The sequence below is a fragment of the Staurois parvus genome, unplaced genomic scaffold (genome assembly GCF_062004578.1).
Source record: "Staurois parvus isolate SC_StPar_1 unplaced genomic scaffold, SC_StPar_1.0 ptg000668l, whole genome shotgun sequence".
In the NCBI taxonomy this organism is placed as follows: domain Eukaryota; kingdom Metazoa; phylum Chordata; class Amphibia; order Anura; family Ranidae; genus Staurois; species Staurois parvus.
In genome coordinates this window covers 4,702,449-4,726,515 of record NW_028318464.1, presented here as the reverse complement: position 1 = coordinate 4,726,515, position 24,067 = coordinate 4,702,449, and the positions used below count along the sequence as shown (strand labels likewise).

The window sequence follows — 24,067 nt, the reverse complement described above, 5'->3', positions numbered from 1 at the left end:
ACCCCCAACCATTAAATTATTTTCGTTGCACGTCATAACTGTAATTTTGCTAGCAAACCTGTGAAAAGCGCTTGCAATCGCTGGGGATTTTCTTCTGACACCACACCCACCTGTCTGACAAACAGCAATGAAAGCAGTCAGTCAATCACAACAGTCTAATCCACCCCCCCCCCAAAAAAAAAAAAAAATCATTGGTGGCTCAGTCCCCCCCAAAAAAATAAATAAATCATTGGTGGCTCAGTGTATCACTCCCATACAAAATATATTGATCAGTGGTGGCTCAGTGGGGGATCCCTCCAAAACCCATTTTATAACATTGGTGGCAGTGGCTTTGCAGCACCGCAGGCACCCCTTTACCTAACTGTGGGTAGCGGTGGTGCTGGTACAGTGTCTACCCTCCGAGTGCAGCAAAATCATCAGACCCGACTTACCAGCCCGGGCATCCAGCTCCTTCAAACACAGGAAGATATGACATCACTTCCTGTGCACCAGCATAAGCGTCCGCCCGTCCTCTAAGGTTCGATGTACACACACACACAGCATACACACGACACACAGACAGAGCGGCACTGTGCCGGCTGCTGTCATGAGTCTGACCCCCGAGTCTGGCGACCCCCGGGAAAGGGCCGATCGACCCCCAAAGGGGTCGCGACCCACAGGTTGAGAACCCCTGCTTTAGGACATAGGCGGCCCTCCAGCTGTTGCCAAACTACAAGTCCCATTAGGCATTGCAAGATTGACAGTTACAAGCATGACTACTAAAGGTAGAGGCATGATGGGACTTGTAGTTTTGCAGCAGCTGGAGGGCTGCCAGTTTGATACCCCTGCTTTAGGACATTCTCCTGTTTTGGAAGCACACCTGTCTACTTTTTGGAAAATATCTGCAGAAAGATTCCTGAAGAAGAGTTCCTGCTATTTTACAAAAGCTCCGCCTTCAGGCTGCAATGTATATATAAATTTTTAACACAGAGGAAAAAAAAAAAAAAAAAACTAAACTATTTAAAGCGGAACTTCACTCTTCAATCAACATCGACTAATTTTAAACCGTATGTTGCGAGCATTAGTAAATAGGATAGGAAAGTATATCATATTTGTTTTAAATTTTTTTACATTTCACCAGTCAATTCCTGGTTTCCAGGACTAGGTAAATGATGTCATACATCCCAGGAGTCTTCAGGAGGGGAGTCTTTTCAACTAACACACCCTCCTGTCTGCATACCTCAGCTAAAGGCAGATGGATTCCAGGGAGTAAATTGCTGCATGAATCATCTGCCCTTACTCAAGATGGCCATAGCCAGAAAAGGCAGGGGGTGTTTTCCCAAGTGATTTCTCAGTACAATAAAGCATAGAACCAAGGATGGATGGGGGATTGAGCTTTGAATATTTCAAATTAATTAAATCAGGGCTTGACAAATTTGTTTTGAATCTAGGAGTCAGCTAGAAAAGTTCGAAACCATTTTTTTTAGTGTAGCATGGGTTGTCAGCGCTCAGGGCAAGGCAACTTTTGGGCGACAAGCTTCATGTCATGCTATTTGCCACGTGACAATCACAGCAAAACTGCATCAAGTTTCAGGTGCCATTGAAAATAATGGCACCTGAACCTGTGTTTTGTTATCACAAAACAACCAGATGTGAATGGAACCGCCTTGGTTCACACATATGCGATTCTGGATGCATTTTCAAACTCACAGATTCCCATGACAAGCTAGCTATATTATTTGTTCCTATAGAGGTGGTTCACATAGATGCGATCAACACGCATTTTGAGTTCCATTATGTAAAGGGTCCTGTGCGAGTTTGTAGAGGTGCGTTCCAGACTCACAAGTGATAGAGCAGAGTGGCATGTGGAGATAAGTGTTCACATAGGATTGCTATTGACAGGAGTTTTTGCACTGAAGTCAATGAGATGCGATTTTGTATTGGAAGGCAGTGTGTCAATCCTGGCGCCAGGATGCAATTTCTAGTCGCCATGGCGACCAGGATTTGTAGAGCCCTGAACTATATAGTGGTTTTGGTTTGTGGTAGTCACATGCACTGTAGTTTCACTTTAAACTCATTTGTTAAGTAGCATATATAAAAAACAAAGCTGACGATTTATCCTTTTACAACCAAATTTATTGGATGAGATAACATAGCCATTGTGTAAACATTTCCTGTGTTAATTGCTGTATATTGTAGCAATATAGGAGATGAGCTCATACAGCAAAAAAAAAAAAAAAAAGTGTATTTTTACTATGTTATCATGAAGGTATTTGTCCAAGGAGGAACCAATTTATTATAGGCAAACAATGATTCTAGGGGAAGATACAGCCGAAATGACAGAATGAACACACTTGGCCTACAAGGATCTAAAAGAATGTAGTTGCTGTTCAACTGAGGTAAGTTGGGTGATAGGGAGAACCCACTAATGGAATTTTGGCCAGTATTGCTTAGGACGTTTTGAGCCCCATAGTGCCTTCAATATTTGATCCGACAGAGAAAGGTCAAGGTCTCTGAGCGGCCAAATGTTACAAGTTACCAATGGCAGGTATTAGAATTTGTGACTTTCAATTTCTCAGTAAAATTGGAACTCTATTCTTTAGGGTAGACTACAGTTGGCTTTGGCAAAAAGTGATCACGCTCTGAAGAATGATTATAGAGCATTCAGTGAGCTTTGGGTTTCCAAGGATCTGTAAGGCCACTTTTAGCCGTGCAACTAAAGTGCTGTGCCTCTGAAAAGCAATCTGCAATCGAAACTCTTCAGAAGCATTCGACAGACAGAAAGAAGCAATAGGTCACCTCTCTACTGCCTGTTTTAACCCCATAAAATGCCATACCAGCACTGCATGCGGTTGAGACGCATTTGTGGGGTGTCCTTATTCACTTGAGCCAGTACCGCCGCCAAACTGGACTGAGTATAATTTTGCTAAGAGTGTGAAGCAAAACATTACAACTGCAACATGTGAATATCCCCACTGCCTTTGCAGCAAAAGGGGCAGCAGTTGGGGAGCGCTAAAACGCAAACTGCATGTTCGTAATACCCCCCAATTGCAACCCGCAACCACATTTAGGAATTAACTAGTAAAGATAATACAGAGACTGCCATTGCCCTCGTAAAATGTTAGCTGACTAACTTTAATGTTGTTCCAATGGATTCAATATTTTCTGAGGAAGTGTGTGGATCAGGAGCTCACTACAAAATTATATTTTGCATGTACCACGTTACTGATATAGAAAGTACTCAACCCAGCCAAGCTACTGGAAGATGCAGGAGGCCTTGTCAACTGCGCGACATGCAGACATATTGCATTTTCCACAGTGCATTGTATTGCACCGCATGTCACCAAATACACCAATGTAACGATGTGCTGAAATGTGCACTGCATTGCTCCCTGGCGGACCTCACAATGACAGCTGCCCACATAGTAAAATGCTGGCTAGTGTTAATATGCCCTAAATCTCAGAAAATGTAATCTATTGCAGCTTACCAGTCCTTAGGTGTGTATGTTGCTTCAAGTTTTTTTTCTCAAGGCTAAAACATCTTCAGCAGGTACAGAAAACACCTGTTGATCCTGCCAGAAATTTAACTGTCGAGGGCATCTGAGGATTGGCATTGAAAAACGTAAGTTATGATAAAAATAGCTGACAGGATTTTTATGACTCAAGAGCCTCTATTGGTCTCTTCTGTCATAACTGTTTCTCCCTGCCTGTCACCGAGTCATGTATGCACAGCTCAGTATACATTTCCGGTATGGCCAATCAAATGGCTGAGAAGTCAGAAACCAGAAGGAAGACTGGGAAAAGATGTAAGCTGTCAGAAGCACTGACATCACATAGCTAGAGGGGATTGCTTGCCAAGTAAGTCTGCAGTAAAGTGTCAATATGTTGTGTACACTAGCACATTTTGACTAAAAGCTCCTAGGGCCATTTTTTATTTTTTGGGGGGAAAGTTAAATTAACCACTTGACCTCTGGAAAATTTACTCCCCTTCATAACCAGGCTTTTTGTTGCGGTACGACACTGCGTTACTTTAACTGGCAATTGCATGGTCATGCAATGCTGCACATAAAACCAATTTATGTCCTTTTTTCCCCCACAAATAGAGCTTTTTTTTTTTGGTGGTATTTGATCAATACTGCAGTTTTTATTTTTTTTGCACTATAAACAAAAAAAGGCCGATAAATCTGAACAAAAACATTTATTTTCTGCTATAAAACCTATCCCATAAAAAAGACAGCGTTTTTGTGTATACAGTGTGCTGTTTTTACTAGGCAATCTGCTAGATTTTATTCCCTGAATAAATTCTAGCAGATTGCCGTCAACATAACACAGCTCTGTCTTGTTTACATAGGCAGAGCTGTGCTCGGTCAGTCTCCTCAGAGATCAACAGTGCCGGCGCTCATATATTGGCTGACACCTGTTAATAAGCTTCTGCTATCTCCAATCACAGCAGAAGCAGCACTCCGGTGGCAGGCGCGTATGCCCCCCCCCAGTAGCTGAAGTGCAAAATCACGTTTATATATGTGATTTTGCATAGAATGTCCGCCCTGTAGCAGTAAATTTGCTATAGAGTGGACAGGAAGTGGTTAATGCAGAACAATTCAAGGCAACAAATAAAACTAATCAATGAGCTACTAATGCTATCCAACAATGATCAGAAAGTCTACACAGTCAGAATCCAGAGAATTTCACAACGCTAAACTGATGACCTATAAGGGGCTTTAAAAGCATTAGCTATAGAAAATATAGGGTACTAAGGTTTGTTGCCATTTCATGAGCCAGTAAATGAGGAAGGCTCTATCCGACTTCCTTCAGCTTCTAAAGCACCTTGGTAAAATCTCAAAGGAAGAAGTGAAATCAGAGTAAGCAATATCTGTACAAGGGAGGTGCCTGTACAACTGTGTAAGGCTTAGGTTTAACTTTAAAGCGAAACCTTTACCAGCTGTACACCAATATTTACCCTTTATTTAGCGATTGTAAAGGCTCAAGGTTTTTTTACCTTCATGCATTCTATGCATGAAGGAAAAAAATGTTCTGTGTGCAGCAGTGCCTCCTGCCCCATCAATGCTTACCTGAGCCTCATAGCGATCCAGCGATCTGCACGACAGTCTCCTCATTGGCAGAGACAGCAAAAGTCATTGGCTCCTGCTGCTGTCAATCAAAGCCAGTCAGCCACTGAGGAGAGGGGGGTGGGGCCAAGCTACAGCTCCATGTGTGAATGCACACATGGATCAGTGGGTGCCACAATAGCAAGCTTCTTGCTGTGGGGGCACCCAACAGGAGGGAAGGACCAGGAGAGCCTGCAGGGGACCCGGGAAGAGGAGGATCCAGGCAGCTCTGTGCAAAACCACTGCACACAATAAGTATAGCATGTTTGTTATTTAAAAAAAAAAATATATATATATATAGCCTTTAGAATCGCTTTAATATACTGTGGTATTCAACGTTTGAACCACTGGTGACCGTGCCATAAAGCACTGGTTCCGAACATTCTCTAAGTCAGCAACAGCTTAAGAACTTCGCAAACTGAAGTTTCTAATTTCATTGTATTTAAAGTGACACTGTTTTTCAAATACATAAATACACTACCTTAAAGTGGTTGTAAACCTCAGATATGAAATATGAACAAAGCATATCCCTCTATAGTGTGTCTCAATTAAGAGTACTAAGTGTCATTTCTGTCTGCTGCTTCATTCCTCTACTTCTGACAAGTTTTCCTGACACCAAGAGAAAAATGATGACAGGGGAGGGAGCGCCATCAGATTGATTGAGCCTTAGCTCTGTTCTTGTGATCTGTGTGTGTGGGGGGGGGGGGGGTCTCTTCCCTCCAATCAGCTCTCAGAACTCTTCTCACTGGGTTTCTTCAAGTGTAACTTCAGCTCTCAGAAAAGCTTTATTAGTTCAGCACTTTGAATGGATGTAAATAAAACGTCAGATGAACAGGTACAACGTATGGAGGAGGATTTGATTCATCTCTGTGTATCATCTAAGGCGAGTTACTTCACAAGGTATATGTAAGGGTTTACAAACCCTTTAATCTCCATTCTTTTTTCAGTGGTCAAGAGGAGATCAAACTCAGAAGATGGCTGGACGCATCTTTGCCAGGCCATAGACTCCAGTACATTGATGAGGGTTCCAAATTGTTCTAGCCAACTAGAAGACTATTCCTCCAGGCTGCCTCAGGGCACACCCCAGCCTAACCTGTTCAGAACAACGCCATAAAAAGCCTCCCCAGAAAAATGTGTACAAGATTTTCAAACCACCTTAAATTGAACCCCTTTCTTCAAGGGAGGAATGACTGTGAGGCTTCTAGAAGGAAACAGATGGTGTACCGATGTACTACATTTATAATGTAGGGTTTGTTCTATTTTCGATGGACAAAAGTCAAAAGGAAGACAACTTCCCATGAAAAAAAATAGCAACATGATGGAATATTACAGTATGTGATAATAAGCAACTTAAAGCAGAACTTCACTAAAAAAAAACTGAATTCAGACTGGTTCACTCCCTATCTCCCCCCCCCCCCCCCCACACCTAGCCAGTAGTGAATTACAATTTTTTTGTAGGGTAGGGGGCATCGAGTACCTTTTTTTTCCCACTTTAATTGATATCAGCTTCCAGTTCCCCAATCCGCAACCAGCATCAGTAAGAATAACCTGGCCTCCTCATAAAAAGAAATCAGATTTGTTTGACAACTTCTGTCTTTCATGAATCCATGCTGTCTGTTGCTTAAAATATTTTTTTCCAGCAAGAACTCATCTATGTGGTCTTTTATTAAACTCTCCAGTATCTTCCCAACTATAGACGTTAAACTAACAGGTCTATAATTACTTGGTAAAGATTTTGATCCCTTTTTAAATATTGGCCCCACATTGGCCTTACGCCAATCCAGTGGTACTATGCCAGCCATTAAAGAGTCCCTAAAAATTAGAAACAATGGCTTAGAAATGAGTTCAATTCTTTAAAGGACCTGTGGGTGTATGACATCTGGTCCAGGTGCTTTATTCACCTTTATTCTGTCTAAATATTTTTGGATCATATCAGTTGTGAGCCAATGTAGATCTGGAGCTGTGTCAATACCATGCCCATTATGGACAAGAGCTCCCCCATGCTCCTTTGTATACACAGAGCTGAAAAGATATTTAATAAATGTGCCTTCTCTTTGTCCCCAGTCACTCACTCTAGATTATTTTGTAAAGGGCCTACATGATCAGACCAGACCTTTTTACTAGTAATATATTTGAAGAATTTTTGGGGGTTGGTCCTGCTATCTTTTGCAATCTGTCGTTCGTTTTCAATTTTTGCGGCCTTGATTTCCATTTTACATATTCTGTTATATTCTTTGTAATGTTTAAATGATCACAACATTCCTTCATTTTTATATTTAATAAAAGCTCTTTTCTTATTATTTATAGCTTTTTTTTAACTTTGGCCGTAAGCCACATAGGTTTATTTTAAGCCTTTTAAACTTGTTGCCCATGGGAATATATTTTGCAGTCTGTTCACATACAGTCTTTTTGAAGAACTCCCATTTTTGTGTAGTGTTCATCGATGTCAATGCTCTCTTAAAGTTGAGCATTTTTATTTTTCCCGTGTGTTTGTTTACAGCCAACAATAAATGAAATCATGTTGTGGTCACTGCTACTCAGATGTTATTTTATATGGACATTAATAATAAGCTCTGCATGGTTTGAGATTACCAGGTCCAACAGAGTATCATTCCTAGTTGGGGCTGAACTGTACCATAAAATTGTCCTGTAGAAGGTTTATACATTTTTGCCCCTTAAGTGTTCCTGCAGTACCATTACTCCAGTCAATTTCTAGGAAGTTAAAATCCCCCATTATTACTGTCCCAGCCCTTTCGATCTGTGCAAGGAGCTGAGTCTGCACCTTCTCATTAACACTGGCTGGCCTATAACAAATTCCAACGATTACCTTTGTAGTATGCACTCCCATGTGCAGTTCCACCCATAATGCTTCAGCCTCATCACACTCTCCCTCAACTAGGTCCTCTTTCACACTCGCTCTCAGATCACTTCTCACATACACCACCACCTTTACTTTTTACCCTGTCTCTCTGAAAAAGAACACAGCCGGGAATGTGTTCCAGTCATGTAAAGAATGAAGCCAAGATTCAGCAATACCAATTAAATCATAGTTCTCGTCATACACCAAAGCTTCCAACTCACCTATTTTGCTTGGCAGACTTCTGGCATTGGTGAAAAAAAAACACTTTAATTCATTGACACCTTTTGCACACGTATTTTGCATATTTTTTTATTTTCGTGCAAATGGTACCAATTCCAATAGTAATCAGCTAAAGTATTTGTACACAAATAAAAATTCAAAACGGAAGTTCCCCTTTAATATCTACAAGCTGAACCTACACAGCTCGACTGGCAGTCAACCATTATGGTCAAATATTTTCAAAAAGCATTGTACGACGGCCTAAAGATGATGTACAGAAATTTACCACTAGATGACCATGCAGAAATCAAATCAGATCTGTAGTTAGTGCAAATGTAGTTAACCTTAGTAATCATCAAGGAGGTCATGGGAGATCCAAAACCAAGGGCAGTCAAAAACATAAGTACCGATTTCAGCTACAAATTTGGCACTTGACCTTGCCCCTTCCGAATCCTGACCTTTAGTTAACCTGATGCCCATCCTCACTGACCAGTTATGAGGTGCCAGATAGGATTAGATGGGGTAAAGTGGTGACTTCTTAATTGGAGTCAGTATATGCATTGTAGAACAGGGGTTTACAGGGTAATGTAGAAGATAACTGAGGTTATGTGCAAACCTCTGGAGTAGCCTGCTATACCATAACCACAGTCAGTTTACTACTGTAAGTGTAGCTACAGGTACACTTTAAAACAAGAGGATGATGCTCCCATTAATATGGAATATGAACGAAAAACACAACGCAGTGTCCCCTTAGAAACGTTGCTGACAACTTACCGGTGAATCAGACATTTAAGATGATGGAAACTAACCTCCTGATATCTTGTCTGATTCACAACTCCAGTAATTCATGCTAGAGGTTCCAGCAGCAGTGTCATTCGTTAAAGAAAATTCATCACTATGAACATATCCACATCACTATAATAGGCCTCTCTCAGTGCAGGAACAACAAGTGTGGTTAATGAATAACTCATAAGTGCTCAGTTTGATTTATAATTAATCAACCCAGAAAAAAGGTCAGATCTGGTTTCAGATGAAGGTAACACTATAAGGACCAGAGTTTTCCAGCTTTACGACTAGGTTTACATGCCACACATGAAGGTGCAACGCTGCTCTATCACCATCACTTGGATACACGAAAGTTTCATGATGTGGAACATATTTTTAAAGTAATTGTGTACATACAGTGCATTCATGAAGTATTCAACCCCCCACTTTTTTCAATCATGTAATGTTGCAGCCTGATACATTTGTTTAAATTCATTTTTTTGTTCTCAATCTACACTCAGTACCTCATAATGGCAAAGTGAACACAGAATTTTAGAAATGCTTGCAAAATGTATGAAAAAGGAAAAACGGAAATATCACATTGGCATAAGTATTCATACTCTTTGCAACAGTACTTGTAATTTTGTTCATTTCTCTTGATCGTTGCTGAGATGTTTCTACACCTTGGAGTCCACCTGTGCTAAATTGAATTGATTGGACATGATTTGGAAAGGCACACGCCTCTGTTATAAAATGCCTGACAGCTGACAATACAAACTGTATCAGAGCATAAACTATGAGGTCAAAAGGAACTGCCTGTAGAGCTCAGAGAGAGGATTATTGCAAGGCACAGATCTGAGGAAGGCTACAAAAAACAAACATTCTATGTATAAACAGAAAAAGGAAGGAGAGAAAAAGTGATACTACCCAAGCATAGCATTTATTAAACCATATTGGTGAAATGAGAATCAATAAATATGCACTCACATTTAAAAGACATTAAAAAGTGTATCAATAAGTCTCCCGCAGGTATATATATGTGATTTGCATTTCCGGAGTAGGGAGCGCATATGTGCCGCCCTACTCGTGCTGCCATTGGTGGCTAGGAATGTCAATCACCGGGTCCCAGCCAGAGACTCCTCACTGGGCAAAGCAGACAGGGGAGAGACCTGTGTGTAAACACAGGTCTCTCTCCTGCCAGCTAGGACATGCTGATGCGGTTTTAAACCGCATGCCTTGAGAGTAAAACACCACACATAGTATAAAAAAAAAAACATACAGCACAGTTAATCCTTTGATCGCTCCAGATGTTAACCCCTTCCTGCCCAGTGTCATTTGTGCAGTGTCTGTGCTTTTTATTAGCACTGATCACTGTATTAGTGTCACTGGGGATGTCAGTGACAGTCAGTTCCCATCCAGTGTCAGAATGCCCGCCGCAGTCCCACTATAAGTCGCTGACTGCCGTCATTACTAGTATAAAACAAATTAAAAATTCCAGTATATATACCGCCATTTGTAGAAGCTATAGCTTTCACTTAAACCAATTTACACATATTGGGATTTTTTTTTTTTTAGCAAAGACTTGTAGCAGAATACATTTCGGCCTAAATTTATGATGAACGCAAAAATGGCATGGTCAGGAAAGGGGGGGGGGGGGGGTAAATCCTCTGGAGGGCAAGTGGGTAATAAATGCTACACTTAGGTAGTGGCGCTTTTCTCTCCCTTTTTCTGTTTATACATAGTTTGGTGTGTTGGGAGCATCCCTGGATCCTGTTTGGAAAAGAGACTGCTAAAGTGGTCATATGTGAACGTCATGCCACTGTTTTTTTGGACTTTTCTCAACGACTAAAAAAAAAATCCTCTCATTAATTTATCATTCCTTCCCAGTGTCCCCCCTTTTTTTGCACCTGGGTTTTTTTTGGGTGCTAATGCCCTTTACAATCTCTTTTTAGTTACAAAAAACATTCTGCTGTAACTGAGCAATCAGGGGAGAAGGGCCTTAGTAAGAGAGGTGACCAAGAACCTGATGGTCACTCTGAGCTTCAGAGATCCTGTGTGGAGATGGGACAAGGTTCCAGAAGGACAACCTTCACCGCAGCCCTCCAACAATTTGGACTTTATGGCAGAGTGGAGAGACAGAAGCCTCTCCTCACTGCAAAACACATGAAAGCCCACTTGAAGTTTGCAAAAAAAGCACCTGAAGGACTCTCAGACCGAGAAACAAGGTTCTCTGGTCTGATAAAACTAAGATTGAACTGTTTGGCCTCAATTCTAAAGATTGTGTCTGAATGAAATCAGGCACCACTCATCACCTGCACAATACCATCCCATGTACAGAGATGTCCTCAATGAAAACCTGTTCCACAGTGTTCCACAGTAGTATCAGGCTGCAACATAACATTAAAAAAGTGAAGGGGGTCTGAATACTTTAGGAATGCACTGTATATCGTATGTTGGCGAGATGTCGGAGCTGTATTGTAAATTACTCAATTGTGCACCTATAAACGATTAAAGTGTTACTAAACCCAGGGTCCTGCATTCACTATATCTGGTCTCCCACAGTACATGGAAATGAAATTATTTCAGTAAATATAAACTACTAATTACCTTTTCTCATCAGCAGTTAGAGCAGTTTTGTGACTTTAATCAGTGTCCAGCAGAGCACTGGTAAAGCTTGTAGGAGGAGTTTTCATTCTCCCCTACGAACCTGAAGGACCCCTGACCTTCTGTCTGGACAGTGCTGATTGGTCCTGTGCTGATCACATGTACCCTCCCAAGAAAAAAAAACAAAAACTAGCAATCACACCAAACTGAGCATTTGCAGCTTGTCCTCAAACCTCTGTTCTCCCAGGAGATATAATGGGGATTGTGGAAAAAGGGGTGGATCAGAGTAGACAGGATCAAACATCCTTTTTACACAATGTGGAGAATTAACCCCATAGGTTCCTGAGTATAACAAGCATGCTTTACTGCATATACAGACTGATTCTACTGTTGTGGGTTTAGTAACACTTTAAGCTGAACTCAAGGCAGATATTGAAAAAAAGATACAAATGAACACCTTCTAATCTGGGCTAATTCTAACATTCCTCTCCTACATGTACATTTTTTTTTGCTAGGAAACTACTTAGAACCCTCAAACATTATAAACAAAAAACAATATAATACCCAATTATTTGCTAAAAGATGATGTTATGCTGACTAGATACCAAAGATGTCAAGCTTAAAAAAGTGTACACCCATGGAATGGCACCAAAATGACCTAAACTACCCAAGAATCCCCATAGGTGAGGATTTAATAGCATTTACAAGGTACCAGTTTAGCATTACGCAGGCAGTCTAGAGCTAGAATTATGGTTCTTGCTCTGCAGCAATGACCTAGATATCACCCTTCTCAACCAGCGATGCACTGGTACGTCACTGGATGGAAAATGGTTAAAGGATCATGAAATCCAAGAACAAAAATACAAGCTAGTCCTTACATGTTGTGATCCTCCTGGCCCCCCTCCCCCCCCGAAAGCCAAAAAAACATTTTCAGCAGAAAATGATTGTTTATCTTGCCACAAATGTAGTGTACTTGTCATTTCTTGTGTGTCACACCACAGATTATCTTCCTTCCTGGCTGTCTTCTGTAAACTATCAATAGCCCTACCCTCTGTGTAATGGAGATTAATTGAAACTGATATGTTTGTAGTCCATATGAGCAGGGTGACAACCTTACTCCCCTCCATAAATACAGCGCACCCCAGGACTGGAAGTGTATTATTTGTAGAATTACCAGGTAAAAAAAAAAAAAAAAAAAAAACACTGCAGCCACCACATCAAACACTAATAATTGGAAATGTATTATATTTTTGCTTTTGAGTTTGGATAACTTTACCGCAGTTCAGCATTACCACATCGCTAAGCTGCATAATTATAAAGCAGTAAGCCCAGGTTCACACTGATGCGGTGTGGAATTTGCAGCATTTTCTGTGCTAATTCCGCACCGCATCAGAATCGCACTCCGTTCATGAGAACCGCTGAGGGTGTGTATGTTAAGTTAACAACACTCTGAAAGCTGTCCACAAAACATGGTGCAATGTGCAGAATCGAATTGCATAGGTCTAAATACCTATTCAATCCAATTCTAGTGTGGACGACCCAAAAAAGGGTCCTGCACCTTTTTGGTGCGGTGCAATTAGAGCCATACAAAATGTATGGCTCCAATCGCACAGCGCACAAGTCGCATATGATTAACACAGGAATGCGGTGCGGTTCTTGTGCGAATCACATGCGATATACCGCATATACGTGAACCCAGGCAGAATGTGACTCACTAGCTGCGAATCAATTACTTTCATCTAAAACAATTCACCTGGAAAAGTCACTTTCATTAAATGTTTGATGAATGTCATTAACTGCTTTAGAAATATGCACCTTAATTTATTGTTTTTTTTTCAAATGCAGGTTGTGCAAGTACTTTAATCTGACTTGGTATTCGCTTTCTGCAATAACCTGTACAGAGAAGTTTAGACTGGAAGAAGGAGAGGTAGCAGAAGGAACCAGTAACTTGCAGTACGTGTGCACTAACAAGGAACATGCTGAAAAGAGAGTAAATTGGCCTGTATCTCCTTTCACTGTCAGACTGGAGGAGCGACAAAACCTGTAAGTGTAAAAAAACTGCAGTCCAGAAAACGCAGGTCCCCTGCCCTGCCAGGCAGGACTGTGCTATGTAGCAGAGCTGTGTAAATATCAAGCCTGTACTGGCAAAAATGAAAACCCTTTGGCAGGTAAAGAGGTATTCACATATGCATTTCATCTTTGTATTTTGCGGTTTGCCTGTTCTGTTTTAAACACAGGCTCCGGTTCAAAAGGGTTATATTTAATGACAACCTGACAGGACAGTAATTATGGAGTCAAGACCCCTAATCAGAAAACCTATTCCATTTCTGTGACTCATCAAAGCTTAATTTCCATGAACTTTAAAAAGGGAAGTACTTGTCAGATGTTTCTAAAACCAGCCAAGCATCCCCTAGCTACCAGGTCCAAAAGTGTGAGCTGGATGGCTCAGCAAATCGCTACACAATGAACTGTGCATGCAATATTGGGCCATGAGGGGTCCGTTGTATTGTTTTTTCCCTTGTTACGCGGAAGACTATTCCGCAGGAATGTAATGTGAGGAAAGCCGGAAAACTGGATGCTTTACTTCTGAATCAAGCAATGCGGAGACAAGGCAGAAAAGACAAGGGCGTCTTCTGCTCCCATTAAAGTGGCTCTAGAGGAGGGGTGTGGCCGGAATGTGAGACAAAGTGGACATGTGGCTCCTGGGCTCTGATCCTGATCTTATCCTTTATACTCTCTGCGCTTCCATCTACCTTACCTGAGCTCTCTAACCGGAACCCTGGGCCCCAGAAAACCCCTCGGCACCCAGCGGACTCCTCCGCTGTCCCCCAGAAGGCTGCCCTCCTCTCATCCTCCCGCGAGCGCTGCCTTTCATCTTTGCTGGCCATCTTGGACACGAGGTCTCCTGTTTCGGCCATGTCAGTCGGCACACTGACTGCTCCAGAGGTGGGCAATGGAGCCAACCCTACCAATGGGGACATTATGGAAGCGATCTGCTCTTGTAAGAAGATGCTTATGACCAAAACAGACCTGGCGACCGACATCAGCCTGATCCGTCACAATCTAGACAAGTTCTGGTCCCCTGTGACCAAGGTGGAGGAACGCATATCCCAGCTGTAAGATTCCACCAGGACGGACTCCCAGGAGCTACATGACCTACAACTGCAGGTGAAGGCACCAGGGTAAAACGAGATCTGCGCCAAGAAAATGCCAAGATTCTTTGCCGACTACTCTCCGGAGATCCAGCAGCGCTGCAGGTCTTTTACAGTGGTCAAATGCCTCCATGATGAAGGTTTCAAATTCAGCCGCTTGTACCCCAGCAAGCTCTGGGTGGTGGATGGTGACAGCACCTGTTTCTGACTCTTCTGAGGCAGCCATGTCCTGGCTGGACAGCCACTAGAGGTCTGTTGGAGCCAACTGTACTACCTGTCTGATCTTCAGGTTTAGTTTTACAGCAAGTAATTGTCTGCCTTGGCCTCATTGTTTGCACTTCTACCTTGATTACTTACATGTTTGCAGAGCAGGCTGCTCCACTATATTGCTCTTTCCGGACCTTGTTCCACACCTCACCCAAAGCCTTTCCAGGCTGGTTACAGTTTGCAAACGTCCTGCCCATTATGGAACCCCACAATTGGAGCCCTGATACATTATTCTCTACTCTTTGATTGCCCCCTGATCCTGCCAACTGTCTTCCACTTTGACTATTTAGATTTCAGATAAGACGCTTTTGTGCAGTGCACATTGTTACTGGCAGCGGACCAAGATCTGCTCCTGGTTAAGTTTCCTGTTCTGGGTATGGCTGCTTCCCACTCTTGTTTTTGGGGGGATGCTGGGTATCAGCAGGGTAAGCACCAAGTGCTTAGGTAGTTTGTATGTTTTGTTGTTTGAATGTGTTTTTATGTGCTGGTTTATGCTTACTTGCTGCTCATACCCGGGCACCCCCCCCTCCCACCCCCCACTGCCATTTGACCCTTCACCATGGCATCCGGTCAGAGTGAACACATTACCGCTCTCTCCTGGAATGTCCGGGGGCTCAATTAAAAATTTAAAAGGGCTCTGCTGTTCCTATATGCCCCGCATATCTTATTATTACAGGAGACGCATTTGATGGACAGCAAGCTGATGGCCCTAAAGATACCTTGGGATCAGAACCTCAAGGTAAATAGGTTATCCTAGTGCTTGCAATACACAACCAGCACTATGTATATATAATGTATATAGTTACATAGTTAGTCTGGCTGAAAAAAAGACAAAAGTCCATCCAGTTCAACCATAGAAAAAAAAAAAAAAAAGTTATAATCCTACACCCACAGTTGATCTAGAGGAAGGCAAAAAACCCAGCAAAACATGATCCAATTTCCTTCTGCCGGGGAAAAAATTCCTTCCTGATCCCCCGAGAGGCAATTGAATATTGCCCGGATCAACTTTACCTATAGATGTTAGTATCCAGTTATATTCTGTGTATCCAAGAAAGAATCCAGGCCTTTTCTGAAGCAATCCACTGAGCTGGCCAGAACCAACTCTTGAGGGAGTATATTTCACATTTTCCCAGCTCTCACTGTGAAGAAACCTTGCATGCCATTATTAAGCTTGTGATCTACCAGAACCCCTAGATCCTTCTCCACCATTGGATTCCCCCAGTTGTACTCCCCCTAGTATGTATGATGCATGCATATGTATTTGCCAGTATGTGGCTAAATGGTTAGCACTTCCGCCTGGCAGTACTAAGCTCATTGGTACGTATCCCAACCACAGCACCACCTGCCTGGAGTTTGCATGTTCTCCCTGTGCCTGCGTGGGTTTCCTCTGGGTACTCCAGTTTCCTCCCATACTACAAAGACCTGCTGGTAGGTTAATTGGATACTGTCTAAATTGGCCCTAGTATGTGTATGTATGAATGTAAGTTAGGGACCTTAGATTGTATGCCCCTTGAGGGTTAGGGACTGATGTGATTGTTCAATATAAAAGTAAAGCGCTGCGTAAATAGACAGCTCTATATAATTACCTGTAATAAAAAATAAAATTTATGTTCCTCCACCATTTAAAGTTACCTCTCTTTATGGTATTCTGGAGAGGATCACCCCTTACTGCCCTGCAAAGTTTCTGCTTATGGGTGATTTTGTCTCTCTTTTGCCTGCTTTGGACAGACCTACTCCACCTAAGTCGTACACCAGGGACCTGTCTAATTGGGCCCTTGCCACCGGCCTTATGGAGGTTTGGAGGTGGAAACATCCATCTACCAGAGCGTACTGCTGCTTTTCTACTTCCTATAAGACCTCCTCGAGAATTGATTTAGCCTTTGTTAATCCTTCTATGCTGGCTGACATCTCTGAGGTGGAGTATCTTCCTAGTAGCCTGTCTGATCATAGTCTCATGGCCATTACATATAAAACTGGTACTCTTCACAATGGCTCCCTATGGTGCCTCAAGGCGCTCATTGGATTTCACACCCTGAAATCTCTGAACATACTCCCCCAGTATTACAGGAATATTGGGACATCAACAAAGGGTCTTCCTCTCCAGAAACGGTGTGGGATGCCGTTAAGACTTTTTCTTGGGAACCTTATATTTCTGCCAGAAAAGCAGGTAAAGGAGCATCAGGGGCAGCTATCATGATCTCCCTCCGTACTCAAGTTGTTGATAGATACACTCAATATGGGGCTGACTCCTCTGACTCAAATTTTGACTTTCTTATGTCTGCTAAGCGTGACCTACACCTAACAGATGTTACACGACTGGACATGTACACCTCCAAACAAACATTTTTTGAACAAGGTGACAAGAATGGTAGGTTGCTGGCAATGTTATAGCATGATACCCCCCCCCCATACTGTGGTCTCTGAGCTTACCTCCCCCACAGGCGAGACTATTACCAATGCAGAGGGAATCCTCAAGTAATTTCATGATTACTATCAAAACCTATATGCGTCCACTTTAGCCTCCGGGCCTGCCTTGGCTGATCTCATCTCTTCTGGATCCCGTTGCCCTTGGTTGGCTTTCAGATGATGAGAGATCTCACCTGGTATGCCACATTAGCTCGGAGGAGGTTCTATTTGTGATCTAGTCCTTTTCTTCTGGTACGGCACCTGGCCCACACAGACTGCCAATAGAATTTTATAAGGAACATGATGAAATGCTTGCCCCCCTTCTGGCTTCTCTATACACGCACGGTCTCTATATGTGCACCCTCCCCTGTTCCATGTCAGACACGCATTAGGTTCTTTTTGACAAACCTCCTAAAGGACCCCAATTCCTGCGCCTCCTCTGGACCGATAACGCTCCTTAACTACTTCCCGTCCTCCCTATAGCAGAAGTACTGCTACAGGGCAGCACAGGTGCCCAAAATCACGTATATATACATGTGATTTTGCATTTTCTTGGTAGGAGGCAAGCAAGCCGCGCGTGCCCTACCCGCACCCCCATTCGTCGCCTCGGCTGTCAATCACCGGGTTCTGAGCATCTGATGGGGGTGGTGGTGACTTATCACCATTGACCCCTGGGTCAGACAGAGTGCACTCTCAGATCTACAGCTGCAATGGTTGGAGGATCTCAAATACTTGTGGGTGGTGGTTTCCAGGGAGGTGAATGACAGGGATGTTGGATTGCTATTGCCCGACGCCCGGGACATGCAGTTCTGAGCGCTGGGCAGGTAGTTTATTTCTACCTTTAGCCCTGCTGCGGGCAAGCAGCAGGACTCACCTGTCAGGTGAAACAAGGAAAGAGCAATCCCCAGTGGAGCAGAGGGGAGACATCCAGGGTCTTTTAGACCTTGGATGTCTCAAACAGAAACTGTCACCAAAACATCATCACATAGGGGACTCTGTCCCCTATGTGATGAAAAAAAAAAAAAAGGAAAAAGTTTTTTTTTTGTTTCTTTTTTTTTTTTTTTTTTTATTTGTAAAAAATGAAAGGTACACCCAAGCACATACCATCCCCCACCAAAAAAAAAATATTGAGGCCCCCACATGGTGACCTATAAGGAGCTTTAAAAGTGTCGACCTATAGAAAATATAGGGTACTGAACTTTGTCACCATTTCACGAGCACGCACAAATTTAAGGTTTGACAAGTTGGACATCTATTTACTTGCTGCAACCTCATCTTTTATAATTTACAAAAAAAATAAAGCAATTTATTGCTTTTTTGTGCCCTAAAATTAAGTTACTGAAATTTTGCAGTAATATCAAGCGACATAAAAAAATTGGAACTAAACCTATTTTAGTCTCTAGGGTCACTGCTTTCAGAAAATATAGATTTGGGGGTTTTATGTAACCTTCAGGTCTAAAATGATTTTTTAAATGTGTGCAAAAAACACAAAAACGGCTCTGACAGCCAAAGGGATAAAGTATAAGCCGTGATTCCCCTCCCCCCTTTCCTGACGAGCAGCCAATTGGTGTTCAATACACTGCAAGGGCTCTCTCCTCCCTGCTAGTCCCCGGGTGCGATGTTGGAGACAGGCGGGGGGGGGGTGCAGGAGATAAACAGCGCAATGTTAAATATATGAATCGTTTAAGTCACCAGAAAGCCCCGGTTGTTCTTAAAAGCCCCAGACATTCCTAAAATCAACTCCGATTTAAATACGGTTTTGGTTAAATTCTTTTATTTTTTTATCTGGAAAAGTAGATTGTCAGGAGGGACAAGTAGATTGGGGCCCCAACTGAGTCCCTGGACAAGTAGTTTTTTAAAAAATTTCCACACCCCTGGAATGATTACATACCCTTGATCTTTGCTCCAGTGGTCCGCTGTGTTAAGGCTAAACTGAAAGCATGGGAGAATCTCCCCTTGTCCCTCCTGGGTCGCATTAACCTCAATAAAATGAAAATCCTTCCCAAATTTAATTACCTGTTTCGTAACTCCCCCCAGTGGATTTCCAAGTCCTTTTTCACCCACCTAAATAGGTTATTTTCCTCCCTCCTTTGGGGTCCTCGACCCCCCAGGTAAAAATTATCCACCCTAATGCACCCTACCTCCCAAGGAGGTCTGGCCCTTCCAGACTGTCACAAATATTTTCTTGTCTCCCAACTGGTCTCTGCCTCATGGTGGTTGACACTTGATATGTCTAACTCTGCTACAAGTTTGAAAGCTGCAAAAGGGAGCTCGGTGGAGGCACTCCAATTTTATTTTCAAGGACCTAGAGCTCCTTACTGTTGTCTTATATCTCACACAGATCTGACTGCTTCCATGCTTACTACCCTTAGGGCCTGGAAAGTTGGCCTCACCTATGAAAATTTTCCTGCCTCTGCTATATCCCCGAATACCCCTGTAAGGAATAACCGCTCCTTGTCACATTTTTACCAGCTTCCTGATCCCATAGCGTGGACCAATTATAACATCAAAACTGCAGTGGATGTGGTCTCAAATTTATCTCTATGCCCCTTAGATTATTTTATGTCTCATCACAATTTCCCCTCTTCTTACATTTTTAGGTACTGGCAGTTGTCCCATGCTTTCAGGAGCCAATTCCCTATTGCTATGTTCCAGATGCAAAGCTCTGAAATTAGAGGAAATATTACGCCATGATTGTGCAGAAAAACCTACCTCAATCCTATATACTCACCTTCTCCGAGTGTCCTCCCCTGACTTATCACTGCTTAATCAACGTTGCGCCCGTGATGCTCCTGGGTTGGACTGGGATGATATATGAAAACTTCCCTTTAAAATACTGGTATCCTTGAGAGACCGCCTCATACAATTTAAAGTGCTGGGGTTGTGGCTGCGCCCTTAGGGACTTTACCCTAGGTTCACACCTAAGCGTTTTCTGCAGCGTTTTGCAGAAATGCACAATTTGCAGAAATGCAGTACAGTTCATTTAACATAATTTCCTATGGGTCATGTTCACATCTCCGCGTTTTCACCTGATACGTTTTTGGTTCTATAGACTTCAATGGAAACGCTGCAGAAAAGTATGTAGTTTGTTTTTCATTTTAAATCTTCCTAGCAACAAGAAAAAAAACAAAATGAAAAAAAAAAAAAAAAACGCGTCAAAAATTCAATGCAGGAACGGCTCAAACGCAACCTGCAAAGGTGTGAACCTAGCCTTATACATATTTTCTGGACCTGACCAGCAATTGAGACTTTCTGGATGCAGATAATGTCTGTTGTTAACCTTACGGAGGATATTCCTTTAACCTCATCCTCCAGAGTTTGCTAGGTTTAGTGGAGGACCTAGTTCCTGGGGTGGCAGACAGGGTGGTTGTGAGTCTTCTATTTTTTTTATGCCAGAAAAGCCATCACGCTGTGTTGGAAAAAGCGGGCTCCCCTAATTTCTGAAAACAGCAGGTTAATGCCATTTTACCCCTATACAAAGATACTTATCTGCATAGAGGGTGCCCTAAAAAATATAAGTCTGGGTGAAATGGTTAGCTGAACCATCAACAGCTACTGACACTTGACCTCCATGCATTATCTGTGGCCGTCTTGGAGCCTCATTTATGGATGTTTGGGGGGGCCTTGGGTACTGGGGTGATATGTCTAATTGTCTTCAATTGTTGGTCACGAACAGCAGCAACTGTGTTCGACTCCCTTTTCTGTTTTACTGTACGTTGATATGACTGTGGACCGAAACCCTGCCTGCCAGCTCACTGCGCTCTCAATGGACGGCGTGCTGTTCATTTAAAGAGCCGTGTCACGCATGCGCGGGAGTGATGACGACATGGACTGGCCAATCGGATGGCTACAGCTCGTGAACCCGGAAGGAAGACCAAGTGAAGATGAAAGCCTCAGGGAGCAGTGACAGCACTCCGCTGTCATTCAAAAGTCATTCATAATGTGCTAGTATGCGATGCATACTAGCACAATATGCTCTTAGCTTGTAAAAAGATTTTTTTAGAACTTTGTTTTCGCCGTTTACTACCGCTTTAAGGTTAAAAAAAAACAAAAAAACTTTTCTTTTAATGCATTCCAGGGTGGATAAAAATCAATGATTTAAAAAAAAAAAAAAAAAAAAAAAAAAAAAAAAAAATCGGATTTTTTTGAAATTGGATTTTTTTAAATAAAATGCTTTTTGAGGAAAATATATTACCATCCAAAGGTTATTCCATCATGAAATAAAGATTCGTTTTTTAATTATGTAGAATAAGGCTGTATATGTTTAATTTTTTTGGTAAATAAATTCCATTAATCCATTCACAATGTCATGCTTTTCCAGAGGTTTTTGTAAGATTATTGGGCAGTTTCTCTGCCTACAAGATATTATCACAGATGCTTGGTTTACTTTTGCAGTTCTCAAAACTGAATTTGACTCAGCGGAGATCACATGCCTCTTCTTTACAGCAAAAATGTTATAACATGAACAGAGTTAAGAAAAAGACCTTCATCCTAACTTCTACAAACCTATGAATACAGAATCAACCCCTTCAGTGCTAACTTTCAAGAAGTTCAGTGAATAGAATAGAAACAATATTTTTCTGATTGTTTCGAGTGGAATAGATCTGCACAAGAAGAAAAGTGAAACTAAGTGTGAGGAGGAAGGGGCTGACAGTCTAAGTTTCTTAAAATATATATATTTTGTTTAGCCAAATTAGTTAACAAACATGGATGTTTGTTTAAGCAAATCACATATGCTGTAATGTTGTTGTTTCAGATGAATAAATCTATTTAAATTGTTATTATTAAGGTAATGACTATTTTTCTCCTTCCTAAGTACAACAGAAAAGTTGTCCAAATATGAATGATTAACCTATTAACCTGGGGATAAAAAAAACTAAATATGAAAAGTTGTTATTCTAAAAATCTTCATCTACTTGCATATTAAAGTTATACCAGCAAGAATTAGTCTTTCTGTAGAAAACTAGGATTTAAGTCAAGCCTTACTGACTAGTGATTTAAATCGTGATTTAAATCCGTTTGATTTAAATCAAATCCACCCTGACGCATTCTATGCATTAAGGTAAAAAACCTTCTGCATGCAGCTCCCCCCATACTTACACACAGAGCTGGCTTGGGAGTGATCCCACATGAGTGCCCCATAGCAGGCGCCTTGCCATGGTGGGCACTCAGTGTGGGGGGAAAAGCCAGAAGTATTGGCAGGGGACCCAAGAAGAAGAGGATCAGGGTAACAGACAGGTAAGCATAACATGTTTTTCTGATTTTTAAACAAATAAAATGGTGGGTGAATTGTTTACTAGCCGTATTAATACTTTTTAGGCTTCTTGCACACAGGCATAATAATTTACTGATGTTTACACTCAGGATCTGATTGAAGGATACTTTTTTTTGATAGAAAGATACTAAGTAAAATGTTTCATAAAGACTTTCTGCATGCATACACATGCATAAATGCAAGTATTATTATATTCTTTATCCACTTCCATTTGCCAGTGTTGCAATATCCATGTGCGTAAAAATGTTCTAGTTTTATTTTACAGCTCTGCTCATCGCTGTTATTAGTGATCTATACATGTGTATTGTTCTATAGACAACAATGCACTTGTGCTCAGATCAGTTAAAAAAAAGTAAACTTTTACTCCCATGTGCAAGAGGTCTTAACCCAAAACAGTATTGGTATTCCTAACTGTCCAAGATAAGGGATTGCTTGCAATTAAAGCCAAATTATAGCCAAAACATGTTGTTTTGTATCATGAGAGGGAAGGGGCACAACATAATCCCGTTTCAGTGAGACTGGGGAGCGATCAGCAACTTGACCCATAGGCTCCCATGGCCCAGATGTTGTCGGAGCTCCCTCCTTTATCCTGCAGCACCTGCTCACTGACAATGGACTAGTCACCACTAATACTAGGCTGCCCTGATGAATAGTGAACACAAGGTTTCAGGCCCCTCCGCCCCCACTGTGAAATAACAGCTTGCCGGGGCTATTAACATGCCGCGGCTACAGCATTTTTAACTCAGGCTGAAGAGAATGACAACTGGCATCGCTTGTCAAACTCGCCCAGTGAGTTTAATAGTGCCATGCTGCAACTGTGTTTAATGCTCACAATTGTGGGATGTTAGTGCAGAATGATAAATCAGACGGTGAGGAGGCAATATAACACCTACTCACTGCCTGTCAAGTGTCCTCTGAAGAGCACTGTGACTAGAAGGAGAGAGCCCAAGACTGGCACAGCTGTGATGTTTTCACATCCTAACCTGGAATGAAGAACAGGTGCATGGCTCCTGGAGTTCACAGTGTGTTGGTAGGCTAGATAGTAGGATTGGTAGGAGAGCACTGGAACATTTCTTAGGCAATGCTCTGCCACCAAAACTGAGCCTCCCCGCTGTACTAGTCAGTTCCTCGGGCTCTCTCCTTCCAGTTCCAGCTCTCCAGACATACACACATCTGTCAGCGTGCCTCTCTGAGCCTGTCAGGTTCCAAAGTGAGGCATGCAAGACTCAATGGGGACAGCCAAAGGGCCGAATGTGACCCTGGGGTCCCAAATTGCCCAGGTCTGGCCTAGATACTATTGCTTTAGTTTTGATATATCTGAACTTACAGAAGGAATGTTATAATCAAAATAAAGGATCCAAAATATCAATTTTCACCTGCAACTAGCGCTACAGGACAAATCTAAACTTATAGCCTAGGTCAACAAATAGTG

General features: G+C 42.1%; 1 protein-coding gene across 2 annotated transcripts in view; it reads right to left on the bottom strand.

The window, feature by feature from the left end:
• PPP1R37 (protein phosphatase 1 regulatory subunit 37) overlaps positions 1 to 24,067 on the bottom strand; it is a 62,513-nt gene that overhangs the window by 35,196 nt on the left and 3,250 nt on the right. The window lies entirely within an intron of this gene.